Here is an 11,264-nt window from a genome sequence, read left to right on the forward strand (position 1 = left end):
AGAGAACAGTGAATAGCTGTAATGTAATATCTTCTCTTCTATCAAAACAAAGACATGAAGAAACCCAAAGTTGGAAGAGTAAAAATGTTATTAATAGTAAAACTGAAACATGAGATCCTTGGAAGGGAATGAATGAAATGAGAGGGGCAGGGTCCTTCTCTACTGGTCTGTACACAAGACTGGCAGTCAGGGGAGAACAATTCCCCTTACTGCATGGGTGAATTTATTGTCCATGTTATGCAGGTGTTCAGGCTAGATATTAGAAATCCCTTCTGGCCTTAAAATCCAAGAATTCCTGAATTCAACCCCAGCCTCTGACACTAACCTACTGTATGACCTCGAGCTAGTCACTTCCATAAAGGATTAAAAGAGTGGAATTTTACTTACATCTCACAGGTGTGTTGGAAGAGTGAGTTTTGAAGACAAAGTGGTATATATTATTAATGAGAGACAGACTAATGCCTTGGTGATCCTGCATTTCAGAAGATTTGATTTTAATCACATAGTCCTATTCCAGTATAAACATCTGAAAAAGTCCTGTAAGGTTTTGGTGCCAAATTCACATCTGGTGCAAAGGGAACTGTACCTGCTTAAGCCATGTCTGAAGTTGGCAATTAGAACAAAACATTACACTACCTCTGCTCCCATCGTTATGGCTTATACAGGCGAGTCTCATCTTACGTGCATTTAACATGCGCAAATTCAGCTTTGCGCGGTTGGCAAAAACAAAAAAGAGAAAAACAACAATTTAAATACTGTACCTGTACTGCGGGCGATTCCGCCCGCCATTACACTCAATGTAATTTTGACTATACGCGATTTTCGCTTTACGCGCTGACAGCGGAACGTAACCCCAGCGTAAGATGAGACTCACCTGTACTATAAGTGAAAGAGTAATGAACACAGCACGGATTTTATTGAGTACTGGCCGGAGTTACTTCAGCAGCTGCCCTAGTAATTATAGTACTAGCTGAATCCTGTGAATCACATTCCTCCTGTAGTCCCCTGCCCAAGAACTGTCCTCACTTTTATCTTCACTACTTACAGTGCAGCAAGTGGAGTACAGCAACTGCCTCTCTACAGAAGGTGGTGTTTCTTGTTATTTTGAGGGAAGGTGACGATTATACTCTGCTCCTTTAAAGAACCTGCTTTACTAGATCAAGAACTAATCAGTATGAAAATTAAATTGTGGTTCTTCTTCCAAATGAATGGAGCTGGGAAAATATTCCTAAACATTGTCCAGATTTTAAATGTTAGTTAACTATTAAAGCTCCTTTTGCTTCGGCCATTCTCATGCGCCTTATGTTTTGGCCTTCTGCGAGAATCTGAGTGACCAAGCTTTAGTAAGACAAATAGTCACAGAAAATGAGTTTTGTCCATTGACCTCAAGACGACTGGGATTGGGCTTTAAAGAGGACCTGTGAATTTCATCTATTTTGTTACTCATATGCCTAGCTTTTAAGTCTCTCTGAAGTTTCTCAGTCTTCTTTAGTAAGAGTTAAATAATTCACAAAAAGCAGTCTTCCCCTAGAAACTTACTTTTACATAATCGTCAAATTACTACCTTACCGTTTCACCACATTTCCCAGATTAATGTTAAGTTAATCAAGATTTACACTGGTTTAACCGAACCCAGTTTGGCTTTTTGACTAAGTGTTTATACATTTTACACAGAATAAACATTTTCTTTCTAAAAGGGCTCAGCGCAACAGGAATACAAATGGATTCATAATTCTTTTAAACTATCAATATCCCTCTGCCCTTCCAGTGGTGCTGGAACATTTTTAATAGTGGGAGTGCTGAAAGCAGGCCCCCTTACCACTGTCCACTCCCTCCCGCCCCAGCTGAGGCCGGCAGCCAGGACCGCAGGGTGCTGCAGCACCCCCCACATCCCTGGTTCCCATGTGTGCCCTTCTGGGACACCCCACACAACAACGTTGGGCAGAGGACTCTGAAGAATGAAATGGACCCATCTATTTCCATTGCCCAGGCTGAATCAAATGCAAAATAAATGGTGAAAAGCAAATTAGATCATGAAAAGTCACACAGTCTCCATCACTTTAAATCTTCATACCAAGCCCAAGTAACTTTCTAAAAGACATGCTATTGTTCAGAGGACAGGTTACTTACCTTGTACAGTAACAAGTTTTTTGAGATGTGTCCTGCTATGGTTGGTCTACTTGAGGTGACCATGTGCATTCAGTTGGAGATTTTCATCACCAATGCTTGTTCAGTCCACGAATGTGCCCTCAGCCATTCTCGTGACCCATGCTGAGGATATATAGGACTGCGATGGATGGGCCGCACTCAGTTCTTTCTCCACTGCAAAGCCACAAGGAGATGAGGCTCTGAAGCAGCGGGGAAGGGGGGCGGATAGTGGAACACCCATAGGGGGACACATCTCAAAGAACTCATTACTGTACAAGGTAAGTAACCTCTCCTTCGAGTAGTGTTCCTATGGGTGCTCCGCTTGAGGTGACTCCCAAGTAGTATCACCTGAAGGAGGTGGGAGATTGGAACTTGTTTTAGGGCTATTAAACTGCAGAGTCAAAAGCAGCAGCTACCTGAGAAGCATCAACTACAGAATTGTCTTGAGAAAGTGTGGATTGAAGCCCGTGTAGCACCCTGGCAAATCTCTACAATAGGAATAGTGGACATGGACATGGTAAAACTATACCAGAACTACAACCCTAGGTGGGCATAGTATGTTAGTGGCTGTATAGCAAGAGAGGATATAGACAGAAACCCAGCTGGAAAGTTTTTGCATGGACATTGACACTTTTTTAGTGTAGTGTGACAAAGTACATGCTGCTATGTGCCCAAGGAGTTGCATATACAATCTGGCAGGGACCTGATGGCCCAATTGAATTTGTGCAATTAAGTGTGAGAAGTGAGGAATCTGTCCTCTGATCTGTCATGTGGCATTGAGAGTGGGCCCTAGGAACTCTACCCTTTGCACAGGTAAGAGGAAGGGACTTCACGGTGTTGAGCTGAAGACCAAGCCTGTTAAATAGAGCCATGGCCCAGGTTACAGCAGTTCTGATTCTGACTTTGGTATAGTAATGGCCTTGAGAAGCCAACCGTTGAGATAAGGGAAGACAATTACCCGCCACTGGTGAAGCTATGCAGTGCTTATTACCATAACTTTTGTGAACATTTTGAGGGTGGTAGACAGTCCAAAGGGAAGGACTCGATTGGTTACTGTCCTACCCCAAAGCATTAGAACCTTTTGGGAGAAGAGCGTATTGACATGAAAGTATGCCTCTTGAAGGTTGAGGGTCACAAAATAGTTCCCCAAATCCAGGAGTGGAATGATAGCTCCAAGTGTCAACATCTTGAATTTCTGTACTTTGACAAAAGTATTTAGCCCTCTTAATTCTAGAATCGGTCTCCACCCAGCCTTCTTTTTAGAAACCAAGTACTTGGATTAAAATCCTCTTCCCCTGTACTGAGTGGGAAGTAGTTCCACAACTCCAATGCAAAAGGATAAAACCTCTTGGTTCAGAAGAGGTCCATGAGATGGATTCTTGAAAAAAAAAAATTGGGGAAGAGGGTAAGAAGGCAATATGGAGTACCCTGATGTGATAGCCTCCAAAATCCATCTGTCAGTGATAACCTGCTCCCATTCAATGTGAAAATGGGAAGACAATCCCCAAAAGATGGGCAGACAGAAGGGTCAGGATGCTAAAGCATCAGATCTGGTTCATGTGATGGGCTTTGACCACAGCATGAGCATTTCGCAGCTGACTGCTGCATCAGAGTAGCAGAAATAGTTGCGAACTGTCTCTTCTGCATCCTGGGTTTTTTTTTTAAATGTGGCTCCAACGACCTACAGTAGGTGGATAACTGGGATGGACGTGATCTCTGTGCTGTCTGAGACAGACTAAATCTCTTTTTATTCACAGGTGTATATATGCCCAATAAAAGAAGGGTCACCCAGGAGTCCTTCAGAAAATACAGAGTTGTCTGTGGAATCACTAAACAATTTCAAACCAATAAAGAGAAGGTCCTCTACTGTGCTTTGGACTTCTTGGGGAAATCCTGAGGACTAGAGTCATGAAACTTTACACCTAACTACAGCTATGGAAATGGAGCAAGCAGCCATATTAGCGAAGATATTTTGGGCAACTGATGTGGTTGTATTTTGCCAGAATCACCTGATAATTGTCTATCTGGTATTACAGGGTTGCAGATAAATAACTTTTATGGCCAAAAAGCTTTAAGTGGTTCTGGTCTTTATCACGTGGGGATACCTTTCAATGCTTTTGCCTACTATGTTCATTCACAGTATCCATGACCAAGGAATTAGGGGCAGGACAAAAAACTAAAACTTCCAAACCCCTAGTAGAACATAATATATTTTATCTGCTCTTTTAGCTGTCAGGAGTGGGGAGCAATAGCAGGACTCTGCCAGATCATTTTGGCAGGGTCTAAGAGCACCTCATTTATAAGCAAGGCCACCCATGCTGACAATGGTGTACGTACAATATCAGGCAATTTATGCTGGTCTCTTGAACTATTTCTAATGGAATCTTGAGAGCATCTGCCACTCTTTTCATCAACTCCTGAAATGGCTTGAAGTTGTCCACATGAGTTGGTAGGGGCATGACAGCCTCATCTGGGGAAGATGAGGCTATATTAGTTTGATGAGTTGTCCCCTCATCAGCTCTTCTTTCTTGTTTTTTAATGGTCCCCTCCTGTAGAGAAGAATGATGTGGTGGGACAGAGAGAACTGGAGTGTGCGGTCTGGTACAGTCCACATGAGTAGTTGGTACCCTAAAAAACTGTTGTCGGTAGGCAGCTGAGTATGCCCACTAGGGAGGACTGTAGGGAAATAGGGGAGGCAGCCAGTACTAGTTATACCAGGGAGGATGATTGGCAGGTCGTGGTAGTAAAAGCCTGGAAGTGTCTTTTGATGTTCCAGGTGCTTCGTAATCAAAGGTCGGCAGTCAGTCAGTGTAGCCCTGTACTGAGATTAGAGAGAGTCTGAAGAACTCTCTTCTTTGTATTCCAACAGAGCACCCAAAGGAGGAGTATTTGGCTGTATGTCAGACCGAATCACTTCCGAGGCAGGCAATACGGGTGATAGGTGAGGTACTAGGGATAACTCAGGTTTTGGTACCAGGAGTCTTGAGCTCAGTAAAGACGACTCAGGTTCATTGGAGAAAAATAGGTCCTGTGGTACCGTGTAAATCTGCACAGACATTTGATGAGTCCTAGACACTGAAGCATGCAGTACCAAGGGATGCATGGGATGCTCTGCCTCTTGCTGTCCTGATGCTCTCAGTAGTGAAGAGGCAGCAGCAGATGAGGGTGGTACCAAGTGTTTCAGAAGCACCTCATTCAGGCTTCAGAGGTACCAAGGGCTTCAGCACTGCGTGACTTTGATGAAGGCTTTCTCTTGGAGAAACCTTTAAGGGACGTGGGGTCTCCTTTAAGCAGGTGTCTTAAGAATATGGTGTCTCTGAGAAGATCTAGCAAGAGACTTTCCTCATTTCACTTGAAAGTCTGTCTCTCAAAGACCTAGAAGGCAAATGAGCTGCAGACACTGTCAGAGTGATATGGTCATTCAGAGGCCAATGTCCCAGGTGGGTCTCTGGGTCTGGATCTGAAGCAGGACAAAGTGAGCACTCCATTGCAAAAAGCTGAAGTTTTATCTCCCCGTCCCTTCTGGAGTGACTCTTGAAGCTTGCACAGGTCTTGCACTTCAAATGGATGTGCATATCCCTGAAGCAGCGGATACAATGCTAGTAGCCATCCCTAACTGGAAAGGATTCCCAGCACGGGAGGCAATGTTTGAAGCCTGGTTACTTAAACATGCCCAAAGAAAAAACAGGCTTCTCTAGAGACAGTCCCTCTGTACGGAGGTGAGGGTGTATGAGAGGCAAAGCCCCAGCCAAAACGAGAAAGAACCCTCAAAAACTAAAGTAAACACTTACTACACAAACTATAAAGAATAAAACACATTTAAAATTAAGTACTAAAGACTAGCTAAGATGAATAACTGTGCAGGCAAGCACTACAAAATGCTTTGTCTCACCGAGAGGTGGTTGAGAAGGAATTTAGGGCAGTCCATCTGTCACAGCCTTATATATCCTCGGTATGGAACGTTAAGAAGGCTAGGGCACATGCCCAGACCAAATGAGCACTGCTGCTGAAAAATCTCTGATTGAAGGTAAATGAGATGCATGCACACCTCAAGAGTCCCTAGGGACACTGCTTGAAGAAGAAAGTTATGGACTTGATGCAGAAATTACTGGAGAGGTTGCGTGGCTTGGGTTGCGCAGGTCAGACTACATGATTGCAGTAGTCTTTAAAAATCTATTACTATTAAGTTTTTCTCATTTAACCTTACCAATAAAAAAGGAATTGTGTAAATATTTTAACCTTACAATACCCATTTAATAACTAAATATTATATATATAAATCAGACACACACAAGGTGGGTGGGGTAATATCTTTTTTTGGAGTAACTTCTGTTGCTGACAGGGACAAGCTTGCAAGCTTCACAGAGCTCTTCCTCAAGTCTGCAGAAGGTAACCCCAGTGTCACAGCTAAATACAAGGTGGGACAGATTATTAAGCAGAAGGGGTTCACACATGGTAGACCACTTAAAATGAAATGGGCACTTAACACTTTTGCAGGACAAAGGAAGGTGAGTAGACGGCAGTGTGTGTTATACATTGTAATGAAAAGCAGTGTCTCGAAGTCCAGGATTTTTAGTGTCCAGCAGAGTTATGAATTTAAGTTCCCAGCTTGCCTTTTGAAGCTGTTGTGTAGGCTTGAGGACAAGGACGGAGAAGTCAGATATGGAGTTCGTTTTGTGAAAAGTGTTCATCCATGGGGGATAGGGTGTTTTTATATTTTATCGTTTTTCTGTATGAGTTCATTCAAGGGCATAGTTTTTGTTGTGTACCTCATCCAATGCATCAAGTGCCCCATGTCATAGGAATGTGTAAGACCCATGGATCTTGAAAGATATGTTATGGGGGGTATTAATCATCATAGCAGTGGAGATATGTCTGCAGGTTTGATGTCTGTTGTTCTGGCAGGGTCTGGTGCTGCTCTGAATTTAAATATAGCAGTTAAACTACTTCCTACTCTTTCACCATTGCAATCTTTAATGTTTTATAAAGAAACAGGTGGATCCTGGGGAGTGACAACTTAGTAAGAGGGGGACTACTGATAAAGCAATGGTATGAATAATCAGAGACTAGCTACAAAAATATATGCTTTATGTGGTAAAAGACAGGACTCCTGCTATTGGCTAACCAAGAAGCTATTTAATTATTTGTTAATCTTTGTACAGAAATGTGCTTATAGTCATTACATGAATTATCTGTGATCACTGCTACTGAAAAAACACTCATCTGTGATCACTTCAGAACAAAGTCACTTGGATATTTGCCATCTAAGTTAAGATGGGCTTGACTGCCAAAGGGACTTTTAAGAGTATTCATTAAGTTTATACTTTGAAGAGTTTTGTACAAAAAAGCACACTATATCTTGCATCTGCTAAGTAAAATCTGCAATACACATACTATAATGTATTTAGAATAATCAGCTTCTGCATGAAAGACTGCCATATATTTAAATATATAAAAATGAAATCTCAGGCTTAGTTTAAAAACTGACACACAGGCTATGGGGATTTATGAGATATTGGTGAATTGCTTTGGCAGATTGGAAAAAAATTGGTAGTATTTGATTCCTTCCCTTGTTTTCGTGAGGTTATGTATTTTCTAAACACCATTAATGTGTTTCAGATATTGTACAATTGAAAAGACAAGGTCCAGTCTACACTAAAAACACGTAAGTCTCTTGCCACAGAAATCAATTCACTCACACCATGTACTGTGGCCAGAAGTAGCATGAGTTGTGCACTACAGACAAGTAATGAGAGCAGTATGAAATTTTGAGTAGTACATATAATTACACTATAGTTTTATGCCTTCTATGTATTGTGTGTCCAGACCAGCATAAATGAGAAACAGTTAACAGAAAAGAGGGCTTTTCTCTTGGCCAGAGGCTGACACACTATTACGTAAGGCATGCCAAACAGCATTCAAACACTGGAGTCAGGGTATATTCCTTACTCCTGGTTTGACATGGTATAAAGAAAGCACTCACACTCCACACAAAGCCCAGCACAGTGCTCATGTCGCAAAGAAAAAAATGAATGTTAACCTCCACAGCTGAACATCCATTAGGTGAAGGCATAGGTACCCAAACACCATCAGAATACATTGCATTTATAAACCACGTGCTCACAAGTGTTACCAGATTTGCCTATTACCTTGGGGTACGCTCATTTATTAGGGTTACTCTTTGGGGGAGAGGGGTTCTGTAATTCTATCAATGTACTGCTTGTTATTGCGTTCTCATACGGAGCTCTACTCCTCGCTTCTGCAAGTTCCCTCCCAGTGGAGCTATCCTGCAGGACCTAGGTTTCCCAGGGCTGGGTTCTTCCAGCTCCAGAATCAGGCAAAGTCACACACACAGACACCGCATGTCCGAGACCGGGTTAATTGGCACTCCCAACCTGACCCCTTATATGTGCCTGGGTCAGCAGGGTGGGTCGAGCAGCACTTTCAAGCTGCCACCCTCATATGCCCTGGGCACCACACCGGAATAGAGTACACCTGAGCAGGGTGGGTCGAGCAGCACTTTCAAGCTGCCACCCTCATATGTCCCAGGTTCAGCACATCCCTATCCCCACTTTCATGTTACAATTGTTCTGGTAGTAACGCACTTGATGAGCAAACCCCATGGGATTTTGGGGCGCTGCAGGGATCTTTTGCTTAGGTACGAGAAGCATTGCTGCAGAGAGAGCGCGAGGGAGGCAACCGGCTTAACCAAGAAAGTTATTTATTGCCAGGTAATAACCATACATGGGGAGCCAAACAAATAAAACAGTTATATTAAAACTAACTTAAATTTGATTACAGTGACAATACTAAGGCATAACATCAAAATTCAGCTTCTGTTTACAAAGCTAGATCTTCCTGTTGTCTGAAATGCATTAACAGTTGTGAAAGTGTGCTCTCTTTCAGGTTTGGGCCCTTGTTCCGTGCTGGGAGAAACTGTCAAAAATTAAACTCTGTGCTCTGCTTTTCAAAACTTATGAAATCCTTGTAATAAGAGGAAGTGTGTGTGTGTAGGGGGGGGGGGGGGGACTCAAGGAATTTCATTTGTTTCTCACTGAATTTTTATGTAATCACACTTTCATAGCAGTTAATTTTTTTTGTTGATTTTAAACATTTGAAACAACTTATTGAAATGTACAGAAAGGAAGTTTGTACTTTCTTATATGATTTTATCATCTGGAAGTAATAATAATACCTAGTTTTTACAAAGCAATTTTCATCATAGCTTTTGTCAAAGTGCTTGGTAAAAGAAAATATATTTGTATTCTTTCAAAAAAAAAATATTTATATGGTACAGCTCTAATTAAGGTTCTAAAATATTTTATTTCCATGAGCAACTCTGCTTTAGAGAGGCTTATAACTTAGTGATCAAAATTCATTGCAGAACAAAACTTGGCACAAAGTCCCAGACTAAGAGACAGTTTTGTTCACAATGTCTGAAGGGGGTATTTGGCCACTTTTAAAATAAAATTAAATTCATGTATCCTTCTTCATCCAATAAACCTAAACTTCTTTACAAACATTAACTTTTAAAAAAAAATGTACATAACTTTAGTCATTGTGGAAACTGCCATAAAGGTAAATAAAATGACTCTTCCAAGGTCAGATCAAGTCATAAAACAGAAAAAAAAAAAAAAAAATCAGGAGTAGAGGCTCTTAGTCTTGTGATATAATCATTACATAAACTCTAGAAAGAGGGAAAAAATAGTTCTGACCACTTCAAGGCAATTTTATTAACTATGAATTTGTTTTGTTTCTTTTAAAGTTATGCTTTAAACATGTGGCCTTCCCCAGGTCTTTTTCAGGTCAATCTAGTTAAATGCATATTATTTCAGAGCCTACGAAGCTCAGGAATAAAAACAACCCTCCTGAGCTTTGATGAAAGACTAGTCCCCTCCTAACTGGGTCTTGCTGCAATTTTCCTTCAGTCAGGAGAGCCAAGCAACTCATTTAGGAGGTGCATTGATAATCTCTAAAAGTCATTATGTGGTGGTTATTACAGACCATCCTTGCCCTGGAGCTCAGCACACTTTTGCTTTGATCAACACAAAATCATCTCCAAGCTACGAAAATTGAGGCTGAAACAGCCTTCAGCCAGGCAACAGATGGCAACACCATTTTTGGTGGTGCTGAACATTTAAAACTAGTCCATGGGAATAGGGCTTCTTCCTACCGGGGGGGGGGAGAGGGGAGAAATAAAATAAGAGTATACTGAAGCTTTAAGTCTCAATGAATGGTAAAAGGTGCTTAACCAATAGGCAAGTTGGAATCTCACCAGGTGATTGAGGCATGAAGTGCCAGATTGAGTGTTGCACACTGATCCAAGTGAAAATGGCCCCTGTCCCTGATAAGTCCATTTAGGGTTACCAGACAGCAAATGTGAAAAATCAGGACAGGGGGTGGAAGGTAATAGGAGTCTATATAAGAAAAAGACCCAAAAATCAGGACTGTCCCTATAAAATTGGGACATCTGGTCACCCTAAGTCCAGTCATACGCAGAGGCAAGTGAGTGTGGGGTTTCACGAGCTAAATACCAGTGCAGCCAGTATTTGACGCAGACAGTTAGCCTTGCCAACACATATTTGGGACCTCATTTCAGAAATGTGCCTGGCAAAAGGTAAAGAAATACCTTATTGGCACCCTAGGACCTCCTCCACCTCTTCATCTGACAACAGGACATACTACAATCAACAAAGCATTTTGAAATAAGACTGCAAGGTCTTCCTTGGGACAATCCTTCATTTGTAAGACTAGACTACAGAAGTGTCTCCACAGTGACCCAGAGCCATCTAAAGAGAACACTGCCCATTTTGGGATTTGTTTGATTTACAAACAACAGGTTCTTCCCTTATGCGTTTTTTCAGTGTTTGACACCTCAGTCACGAAATGCTGCCTTCAGAACTAGCAGCTTCTGTGGCTTGCACAGACGAGAGTCCCATCCAGGTAGATGTGTGTGGGAGCCACGTATCTTACCTATAGTACCTTTGTGTTTAGCAGGTGCCCCTGCCTTGGCTCAGTGTATGCGGTGGTATGGAGAAAGCTGGGGCAGCAGGGATGAGAGAGAAATGAGAGATACAGTAAGAGGCATCTTGGGCAGCATGAGGATGGGCTGGGGC

Source organism: Chrysemys picta, chromosome 10 (genome assembly GCF_011386835.1).
Source record: "Chrysemys picta bellii isolate R12L10 chromosome 10, ASM1138683v2, whole genome shotgun sequence".
NCBI lineage: Eukaryota > Metazoa > Chordata > Testudines > Emydidae > Chrysemys > Chrysemys picta.